Source organism: Mandrillus leucophaeus, unplaced genomic scaffold, assembly GCF_000951045.1.
Source record: "Mandrillus leucophaeus isolate KB7577 unplaced genomic scaffold, Mleu.le_1.0 Scaffold398, whole genome shotgun sequence".
In the NCBI taxonomy this organism is placed as follows: domain Eukaryota; kingdom Metazoa; phylum Chordata; class Mammalia; order Primates; family Cercopithecidae; genus Mandrillus; species Mandrillus leucophaeus.
Genome location: NW_012104231.1, coordinates 508,127 through 519,252, shown reverse-complemented (window position 1 = coordinate 519,252; position 11,126 = coordinate 508,127). Strand labels below are relative to the sequence as shown.

The 11,126-nt window shown below is 50.2% G+C and overlaps 1 long non-coding RNA gene across 1 annotated transcript in view; it reads left to right on the top strand.

The window, feature by feature from the left end:
• Positions 1-10,790, top strand: part of LOC105547811 — a 17,305-nt gene extending 6,515 nt beyond the window's left edge. The window contains exons 2-3 of the long non-coding RNA XR_001007279.1: positions 9,810-9,966; positions 10,571-10,790. This is a non-coding gene — a long non-coding RNA (uncharacterized LOC105547811). The remainder of the gene's footprint in view (positions 1-9,809; positions 9,967-10,570) is intronic.
• The last annotated feature ends 336 nt before the right edge of the window (positions 10,791-11,126 follow it).

Below are 11,126 nucleotides of genomic sequence, written 5' to 3'. Positions count from 1 at the left end.
AGTGCAGTGGCATGATCCGTGGCTCACTGCAAGCTCCGCCTCCCGGGTTCACGCCATTCTTCTGCCTCAGCCTCCCGAGTAGCTGGGACTACAGGCGCCTGCCACCATGCCTGGCTAATTTTTTGTATTTTTTAGTAGAGACGGGGTTTCACCGTGTTAGGCAGGATAGTCTCGATCTCCTAACCTCGTGATCCGCCCACCTCGGCCTCCCAAAGTGCTGGGATTACAGGTGTGAGCCACCGCGCCCGGCCTATTTATTATCTTTAAGAAAATGACTTCGATTTTTTTATTCTCTCTACTTTATAGTTTTCGATTTCATTAAGTTCTTTTTATTTAATTCACTCACTTATTCATTATTTTATTTTTTCTTCTACTTTCTTGGAATTATTTTGCTGTGTTTTCTACTTGAGATCTGGATTTAGCTGAGTAATTGTCAACCTGTCTTTTTTTCTAGTATAATCACTTTTGACTCTAAGTGTCCTTAATGTATTGCTTTATGTAGCATTTTGTATTTATAACATTCATGAATTTGTAGTATTCAGTAAAAAGCATTTTCTAATTTTTGTCAAATTATGCTTTGAAAATAGGTTATTTAGAAGTGTTCATTAGTTTTTAAACATATGAGGATTGTCTAATCATCTTGCACTGTGGTGAGAAAATATTTGTGTGCTATTTTAATTCTTTGAGGTTGTTTGAGGTCCACGTAGGCCTCAGGATATAGTCCCCTTTCCTCAGGGTTCCAAGCCTGCTTCAGAAGGGTTTGTGAGTGCAGTTCCCTGCGAACGGAACCGAGTCACTCATTGCTTTGCTCACCTCTTCTCTGCCTACCCGATGCTTCTCAAAGTCTCCCTCTGGGACTGTGGGTTTGCTGGTTTCTTCTTGGAGGTTTTTGATTTTTACCTTTAACTTTCTGGCTGTGTTTTAAGTCCGTGCAGACTGCTTTTGTTTTCTTTTTCTGGTGAATTGAACTTTTCACGAGGCAACGATTCCTGGTGGTGCATTTTGTCTGCAGATCCTCTGTCTGGCTTCCTCTGGTTTGCCGTTGCATCTTCTTTATCCGTTTACTTCCAACCTCTGCAGATCTTTATGTTTTGAGCATTTTCCGTAAACACCACAAAGTTTGATTTCTCCCCCTAGTCTGTTGGCCTTTGTCTTTCCACTGCAGTGTTTAGTCTATTTAAATTTAATATGAGTGCTTATATTTAGGTTCAGATAGACTACTTTTTTCTATTTTTAGCTGTTGCATGTTTCTTTTTCTCTTCTCTATTGTCTTCTTTTGGATTTAAGTATTTTTTAATTTCTATTTTTTAAAATTTATTTTTAATAATTTTTAAACTATTTATTTAATTTAATTATTTAATTTCTGTTAGTGTATGAGTTCTGTACGATTGCTGGTCTTTTTGTGGTTCATCTAGTAGTTGCGATATGCATCTTTAGCTTCTGTGAGTTTTCCACAGAAAACTGTAATAAATCAACTAATCGTGGGCCTAACACAAAGAAAGTTTCTTCTGTCGCAGTTCTGGAGGCCAGAACTCTAAAGCCAAGGTGTTAGCAGGGCCGCACTCCCTCTGGAGGGTCTAGGGAAGCCTCCTCCAGCTTCTGGTGGCTTCAAGCATTCCCTGGCTTGTGGCTGCATCCCTCCAACCTCTGCTTCCGTCTTCATGTGGCCTCTTCTCTGTGTCTCTCCGTGTCCTCTTCTCTTCTTGTAAAGGCTCAAGTCATTGGATTTAGGGCTCAGTATGATCTTACTTTGATCCTTAACCATGTGCATCTGCAAAGACCCAGTTTCTAATTTAGGTCTTATTCTGAGGTTCTGGGTGAACATGAATTTTGGGGGACCCTACGCACTGCATTATACTTACCAAGACACAGAGTTAATCGATACCCTGACAGCACAGGAATCCCACAGGGAACCCTGGGGTTCTACATGTACTCCTCGCTGATTTCTAGGTATTTCAATTCTGTCCTGTTCTGTTGTAACCCACAGGCTTTATTCGTTTTTGTAGCCAGAGCTCCTTTCGACTGACCCACTTCTGCCGGGATCCATGCCCGCCTTATCCCCCTCTACTCAGTTCTTCCACCTAGAATGGCCCATGTTTCTTGGGCCTGGAATTTACCCTTTAGGTTTTTGGTTAGAGACACTCTGTTGTTGAACTCTCTCGGGTTTTGATTTTCTGAAAATGTCTTTATTCTGCCCTCTTTCTCGGAGTGCATTTCAGTGGGGTTTTCTTTGGGCTCATCGAAGACGCCGTGTCATGGGCTTCCGGTTTTCATTCCTGTGTTTGACAAGGCAGACGTCAGTCTGCCTCTCAGGCAGGTAATGGTCTCCATCTCTGGCTGCTTTGAAGATGTTGCTCTTTGTGCAGTTTCACTAAGATGAGTTTCACTAAGATCACACCTGTAATCCCAGCACTTTGGGAGGTCAAGGTGGGTGCTTTTTTTTAAGTGTGGATGACTTTTTATTAATTCTACCTGGACCCATTGGGCTTTTTTACATCTGCGGTTGTGTCCCATCAGTTCTGTGAAATCCCCAGGCGTTATCTCTTCAAATATCATGCTGCTCCCATCGCCCCTTCTTACCTTCTGCAACGTGATGAGATGACACGAGAGCTTCTCACTTTCTTCTTCGTGCCTCCAAACGTCTCAGATTCCCCATCCTCTTGCCTCACTGTGCAGCATTCCCTGAATTTCTTCTAACCTAACCTGTCTTTACTTATTTTTCATTTTTATTTTTTTTTTTTGAGAGAGCTTTTTTCTTTTCTCCCCGGGTGTGGTGTGGTGTTGTGCTCTTTTGTCTCTGTGCGCTCTGCGCCCTGTGTTTTCGTGTTTCTCCTGCTTCAGCCTCCTGAGTAGCTGGGACTACAGGTGCACGCCACTACGCTGGGCTAATTTTTGTGTTTTTAGTAGAGACGGGGTTTCATCATGTTGGCCAGGCTGGTCTCAAACTCCTGACCTCAGATGATGCACCCACCTTGGCCTCCCAAAGTGCTGGGATTACAGGTGTGAGCCACTGCGCCCGGCCCTAACCTATCTTTAGTTTATCAATTATTCTTCAGTTGAATTGAACATAGTATGAAAATAAAAATTCAATATATAATCTTAGTTATATTTTTACCTTAGTTTTCTACTCCTTTTTCACCAAGTTAGTTCCTGTTTCTAGCTTTCTGCTTACCATTTTCAGTTTGGCTTTTCTTTAAGCTCAATAAAAGCAGGTTGTTTTACGATATGTGCCTGATTTCTTTAGTATTTGAAGTCTGCGTGTCTGTTTCTGCGCTCTGTTTTCTCTCTGGTCTCTCACTTATTGGATTTTGTTCCTCTTTGTCCTTGTACCGAGACCTGCCTGTGTTCTTTAGTATGTAATATGTGGAGGTTCTTTGAGGCCTAGGATGAAGGTGAATTTTCCTGGAAGGGATTTGTGTTTGGTTCTTCTGGGCCACCGCAGATCCAGGGTTACCTTGCTCCAAACTCATTGATGGACGCATCTTTAATTTGCCAGGAGATGGGGTCTTGTGCTGCAATGCTGGCTTGTGGTTGCCATTTTCAGTGACATGCCCACCCCAGCCCCACCCTGAGCTTAGCACCAGGGCAGCGTTTCTGGTGGTCTCCTGAGGTGGGCCATGGGTGGGTTTGTTTCTGGCTAACCTACATCTGAGGGGTGTGCTCCTTGTGCCCCGGCTCTGCAAGCAAGGCCTCCTGCCGGCCTCCTCCTCAAGTGGGCCCTGGGCTTGGCTCTGTGCCTTGCATACGGCCTCTGAGTCCATTTGGTTCTGCCATAGGCTCATGATGAAGGGGGCTGCCGGGCCCTGCTCACCTCTTCGTGGCCCCACCTCCCGCGTGCGCTGGCCAGGCGCGGTGGCTCACGCCTGTAATCCCAGCACTTTGGGAGGCCGAGATGGGCGGATCACAAGGTCAGGAGATCGAGACCATCCTGGCTAATACGGTGAAACCCCGTCTCTACTAAAAAATAAAATAAAAAAAAAAATTAGCCGGGCGTGGTGGCGGGTGCCTGTAGTCCCAGCTACACCGGAGGCTGAGGCAGGAGAATGGCATGAAACCGGGAGGCGGAGCTTGCAGTGAGCTGAGATCTGGCCACTGCACTCCAGCCTGGGCGACAGAGCAAGACTCCGTCTCAAAAAAAAAAAAAAAAGAAGGCATCTGCTGATTCCTTACTATCTGGTCACCTCTTTGCTTTTAAAAATACTGTTTTCAGCAGTTTTGTTCCTCGGCGAGTGATTGAACTGATTAACCTAACCTGGTGCTTTACCAGAAATGTAAGTTAAGGCAAGGACTTGGTTCCTTCACTCCATGCTTTCCACGTCCCCATCATCAGCAAGTCAGCCGAGCTCTGGGGTATGGGCCCTCCCTGTCCCGTTGCCCTCACTAGCTGCCCCACCCCATGGCCACTCCCTGTCCTACCCCGGTCTCAGAAGCAGCCTCCTCACTGCTCTCTGGGACCACCCTTGCTTCCCACCTGTCAGAGACTTTGAAAACACAAATCGGAGCCCCTCCCTTTCCTGTGGAAAGCCCTCCCGTGTCTCCACTACAGTCAGGATGAAAACGAATTCCCTCGCCACGGCTGAGTCTCCTGTGATTTGGCCTCTGTCCAGTCCTCCGGCCCCCTCTCCCCACGGCTCACTCACCAGCTGCCTTAGCCTTTGTGCCCTGGCTCGCCCATGCCAAGCTCTTTCCCATCTTGGTCCTTTCCCCATAGTCTGGAAGGTTCTTCCACTTTAGAAGGTTCTTCCACTTTAGTCTTGCACTTTGCAGCGCTTCTCAAGACTGGGTCTGTCTCATCCTTCAGGCCCTTCTCAATCTTGTCTTGTAGAGAGGTCCGCCGAGAGCCCTCTCAGCTCCCCTGCCCTACCCGTCAGCTCTTTTCTGACCTCCACCTTCTCCTTCTTTCTTTACTGCTGTGGCTCACCATGGGAAACTAGCATGTCTTCCCGGATGAACCTGCTTGTCCAACTTCCTGTACAGTGGAGGCTCACAGGCATCTCGGCACCCACACCATGCCTGCACCCAGTAGCTGCTCAGGTCATGCTTGGTGGATAAATGAAGGCACTAAGTCTCTTTGTGCACTGCTCACGGGAGGCAGGGATGGGGCTTAGCGGCCTCCAGTTTCCACACAGACTTTTGGTAGAAGGTAGCGAGTGGGCTGTGTTTCCAGATCTGATGCGGTGTTTGTGATTTAGCCCCACTCTCTCCCCTGTTAAGAAAAATAATCTAGCCTGGTGCAGTGGTTCACACCTGTAATCCCAGCACTTTGGGAGGCTGAGGCGGGTGGGTCACTTGAGGTCAGGAGTTTGAGACCAGCCTGGCCAACTTGGTGAAACCCCGCCTCTACCAAAAATATAAAAAAAAATAGCCAGGTGTTTTGGGATGTGCCTGTAATCCCAGCCACTCGAGGGGCTGAGGCAGGAGAATCGCTTGAACCTAGGAGGCAGAGTTTGCGGCGAGCCAACATTGTGCCACTGCACTGCAGCCTGGGAGGCAGAACGAGACTCCATCTCAAAAAAAAAAAAAAAAAAAAGAAAGAAAGAAAAGAAAAAGCATCCTTTTTCAAGTGTCTTTTCCAAGTCATCCTGGGGCATTGTATGACACGCAAAGAGAATTTACTTATGTAGAGACATGCACGGTGCCTGTGTTTGACTTTGCTGTTTCCTATTAATTAAGGATTCAGACTTTGTAAAGTTACATTAACCCATAGATTTGTATCTGGTAGAAAAGAAAAGGGTTACGGCCACTGCCTTGTAGCACATTAACCAGTTTTACTTCTGACTGGGCAAAGGCGTGGCAGAATGCCCTTCCAAGTCCTCATACGGCTCCAGGAATGGGCTTATCCTATCTTACGAGTTTCTGTGTTAGAGAGCTCATACATTTTTGATGTGTATTCATTTTATATTTGTACAAGAGCCCTGCTCTTTCTGTAAAGTATACTCGGACAGCCTCCGAGAACGGCGACAGAACCTGCGGCTGCTTACTGTGCAGTGGGTCCTTGCCTGGTTCAGTGTCTGGTGTCGGGTCTCATGCCCGCCCCGTGGCCGTCTGTCAGCTGTGGGTCCTTGGACGGGTTGCCTAACCCCTGCCCTAGGCTGAGGTCCTCTGTGCCTCAGCTCCCTCATTTATACAAGAGACGATGACACCATCAGTCTAAGGTTCTTAAAGGGGCAAATGAGACCCAAGTCAAGTGCTTGATCCTCCACTTTAGGCATTAGACGGACAGTAACTGTAAGAATGATGATGATAAGAGTGAGCTGTTGGTCTCTGTCCGTCTCCACTAGCAGCAGGGGAGGCCCCATTTAAAGGCAGACAGGGGTCATACAAACACCCTTGGCCCCCACCAGGCGGTCTTAATGTACTTTACAAATAGGGGGGTCCTCGGAGCAGAGCCCCTCGGGTACCTCTGCCCCAGTCCTTGGGTATTCTCTACACAACAACCAGGTGACTGTTTTTTTTTTTTTTTTTTTTAAATAGCTTTATTGAGATGTAATTGACACTATACAATTCACCCATTTAAAGTGTACAATTCAGTGGCTTTGAGAATATTCACAGCTGGGCAACGGTCTCCACCATCAATTTCAGATGCTTCTGTTACCTGAGAGGCACCCCCGTACACCTCAGCCACCTGCCTCCCCTCCCACCTCCTCTCCCTCACCTCAGCCCGGCAGCTGTCAGTCTGTTTTCTGTATCAGTGGATTCGCCTACTCCAGACGCTTTGTGTAAGTAGAGTCGTGCAGCACCTGGCTGCCTTCACTCAGCACAGTGGGTTCGAGGCTCATCTGTGTGGGCCTAGCTCACTCTTGGCTGATAGGTGGCCCCTTCTGCAATATGGGATTCTTTGGGGCCCTAACCCAGCCTGGCTCCCCACAAAACTGGCGGCCCCGTTTCGGCTCTGCTTTTCTGTCTTGGCTGGTGCCAACCCTGGCCTGAGGGGTGTCCTGTGCCCCAAGGACACCCCCACCCGGCAACTGCTCCCCCCGCCAACTGGTCCTGCCGCGCCTTCACCCAGCTCAGGTCCCGCCCCACGTGGACAGAGGGAACATTGGAGGTCAGGGAGGCGGATGGAGCCTCAGAACCTCATGCAGGTAGATTTCTTGTCCCTTGTCTCACCAGCTGCTGCTGGCTCGTCTCACTCCCGTCCAGCAGGCAAGAGGCAGTGGTTCATGTCTGGGGGTGGTGGGGACTTCAGGGAGCCTGGACAGGCAGGAAGCACCACCTAAAGGCTCTGGGGGAGGGGGTCAGAGTCCCACCAAGTCCTCGGGGACAGCGGGGCGGCCTTTCATTTGGTATTTCCCCAGCGCCAAGTATGCACAGGCAGCACGCTGGGGGCTGGAAATGGCACGAGCAAGGTGGGCACCGTGCCCACCCTCATGGGGCCGAGCCAGTGGGGGAGGCAAAGCAGACAGCGGTTATGGCTGGGTTGGGTGGGACTGTGATAGGGCAGCTGTCCTGACGCCTCTGTGCCCTTGGGCCCACGCAGTGGTGGGCTGCTCGCGGGGTGCCTCCCGAGGTGCTCCTGGACTGGGAGGGAGGCTGCCGTCTGTTTCTACTTAGCGGCCTCCCGGGCCAAGATGATGTCATTGCAGCTCGGCCTGGCGGGCGCTGGCGCCGGGCCACCAGTGACAGCTCAGCTGGGAGCCCCAAGCTAATGAGGAGGGGGCCATGGCTGCTGCGGCCATGGTGGGGCTGCCGCCTCTCATCCCAGAACCACGGCCTCATCCGCAGAATCCTGGCCTGACCCCAACAGCCAGAGTAGGGGGCGGCCAGGCCCTGCAGGAATGTGGGGTGGGGTGATTCACTAAGGAACTGCACCCGAGGGGGGCGGGCGCAGCTGGCACCAGGGCCTCGAGCTGTGGTCCTTCTCCTGCTCTAGGAGGGTGCTTCACCGAGGAGCTCTGGGCCTGGCCTGCGGGCCGCTGTGCTGCTGAGCTGTTGCTCAATGCAGAGTCCATGGAATCGGCAGGCCTGGGCACCGTCTGCTGAGGCCAGGCCCCCAGGCCTGGACAGGGGAGGTGTTTCTCTCCAGCCACTGGGGCTCACCTCTCCCTGCTTGATATGGTCTGGCTCTGTGTCCCTACCCAAATCTCATCTGGAATTGTAATCCCCACAGGTCTAGAGGGGGAAGTGATTGGATGATGGGGGCAGCTTCCCCCATGCTGTTCTCATGATAGTGAATGAATTCTCACGAGATCTGATGGTTTTATAAATGGTAGTTATTCTCTGTCTCCTGCTGCCGTGTAAGACTGGCTACCTCCCTTTCTAGCATGACTGTAAGTTCCCTGAGGCCTCCCCAGACATGTAGGACTGTCAGTGAGTTAAACCTCTTTTCTTTATAAATTACCAGTCTTGGGCAGCTCTTTCCAGCAGTGTGAGAAGGGACTAATCCACTGCTGCCCACCTGTGGCTGTGGACAAGGCTGAGGACCAGGGCCTTGTCTGGCTCCGAGCGTCCACACAGCTAAGGGCTGCAGGTGGGGTTGGGCTGTGCCCTCCACAGAGGCCTGAGACCCATGAAGGACAAACCATCAGAGCCCTTGATGAGGAAACTGAGGCCTTGGGAAGGAGAGCATTTGTACCAAGCAGGATGACCTTGCCGGGCTCTGGCTATGGCTGCCCTGGCATCAGTATATACAGTCAGGCTATGAGCTGACACAGTAATCCCATAGTGAGCCCTTGAAGGCAGATCTGTGTATTTAATCCTCCCAGTGACCCTGTGAGATCAGATGTGGAGACTCAGACACATTATGGAGAGGAGACTTGAACTCAAGTCTGGCTGACCCAAAGATGTGTTCTCGGCTTCTTCTGCCTGCTGGCTCTTCCTGGCTGATCAAGGGGTCCTGGGCCCTTGCACCGTCCATACTGTGTAGCTTTGGGGATAAATGGTTCCTGAGCCACCGTGTCCTCTCCTTACAAAGAGACATCAGGAGGACGAGGTGACAGATCTGCCCTGGATACCACATTTGAGGAATTGGGAGAGGACGGGGCGGGAGCCTGAGGTTGCAAGGTGCACACTGTCCCCGAGTGAGTGTCAGGACTATGGAGCGCTGCCACAGTCAGGGCCCAGCCTGGGGGTGTGGATCTGGGCAGCAAGGCCCGGTGGGCTGGCTGAGGGTCTTCCCTGAACAGTGACGCGTCCCGTGCATTGCACTCCTGTTCTCTGGTTGGCAACGAACACACATGAGGTCTCTCCCTGTACCCAAGTTAAACATCTACAGGGCTTTCTGGGGGAAGGGCTGCATGCAGGCATGCCGTGAATGACCGGCGGCTCTGGCAGGGTGCTGGGCCCTGGACCGGTGTCTTGGACTCTCACACCTCACCTGTCAGGTTGGAAGCGACACTGTGGCCAGGCTCTGTGTCCCTGTCACCCTTCCACACCCACCTGGCTGCTCCGTGTGCTTTTTTACATACGTGTATTTTTATCCCTAAAATAACTGCCGCGTGCATTTGTTCTGCCCCCTTCCAGGTGTTTTTCCCTTCATGTGTCACACCGTGGCGGTCATGGTGGCCACACCATGTGTCTGCTATCGTGGTCTTTAGTTGATATGATTCTATTGGCCAGTCCCTTGGGGAGTCGGGTGGTTTTCCTATACATGACAGACAGCAGACATGGTCTTTCGTGATGTGGGTTTCCCACATCTTGTTAAATATCTGTGGGCTCTGGCATTGGGCAGACATTTCAGACTGACTGTTCCCTACGGCTGAACGTTTAGGTGGTTTGAATTTTTCCTGTCCTAATTAATACTGCAAATAACATCTTTGTACATAGAGCTTTCCCACCCACTAAAAATACTTACTATTTTTTTTCCTTAGGATAGGTTGAGCCTTTATTGGCCTTTTAAGATCTCTTCCTAGACCTCAGGGGTGTCACTGAATTGGATCCATTATAACCCTCCATTCATCTGCTTGGCTCTCCACAGACTCACACATGTGCTCAGAGGCCGAGTCGCCCTACGTGCCGCCAGCCCGGGTGAGTGCGCTTCTGCCCTCCCACTGGCCTGTCTTTGTTGAAAGTGTCTTTTTCATGTTTTAATTATTAATAGAGAAGGAGATATGCCTTCTTTTTCCCCAGAAGGAGTACAGTGTCCCCCTTATGTTTCTTTCCTTCTTGATTTAGGTGAGGTCTGTCTCAGTCCGTGGTCAGCTTTGCTCATTTGTCATTAAAGAAAGCCATGCTGCCCACATGGTGCCCTTTTCCCCTCAAGGAGCTGTGTGCTGGACACCACATCGTCCACTGTCTGTTATTTATGGGAAGCCCTCCTTTCTCGGGATGCAGACCCTGGAGATGGAAAGGTGGTTGGGTGCCATCAGACGCTTGTTTTATTTTTGAAGATAAAATCTGGGGGAAGTCCAAAGTTGACACTAATTGTGGAAAATTTTCATAATATTAAAAGTTAGAACTAAAAACATGAAAATCCTCTAACATCCAAATATGCTATGACAACTGCTCTCTACCTTCTGGTGAACATCCTTGAAGAGCTTTCTCCACACAGGTGCACAAATCTCCTTGAGAGATCTGGGTGAGTTCGACAGGCAGGGCAGACATAACAAATGGTCATCCATCTCCTTTGCAGGGCATGCGTGTTCATGTCATGTCATGATCTGTTCAAAGTACTGTCATCAGCAACAAAGCATGACTTGGCACATGGGCAAAACTGCACCAACCACCATGCATGGACACAGCACCCATCTAGCCCTGACCTGGTGGTTTGTTTGCGTCCCCTTGCTTTGCCCCATCCAAAGAGGATGGGGGGGTTCAGTGTGTAAAAAAATAAAGTCTGGTCTCGTAGATAATATTATTATACTGTGGAGACAGGTCTTTTTTTTAAGCATTTTAAATATGGGAGAACCAGGCCTGGAGAGGTGAGCTAACCTGCCCTGGTCCCACAGTGGGGGTAGGACAGGCTGGGGCCGGACCCTAGCCCCTTTGTCCCAGGCCCAGGCTTTCTGCTCCTTTTGGCTGGAAACCTCCAGCTCTAGGGGCTAGTAAGGGTTCCTCAGGGCTGGGCTCTTACCTTCTGGGGGCCAGGGGAGTTGGGGCAGTGCCAGGAGTCCAGGGATGGTAGCATCTGGTTTTTCCAGCCAATGCAGAAACAGCACCTGCTGTAACCCCAGAGGCCAGAGGACTTC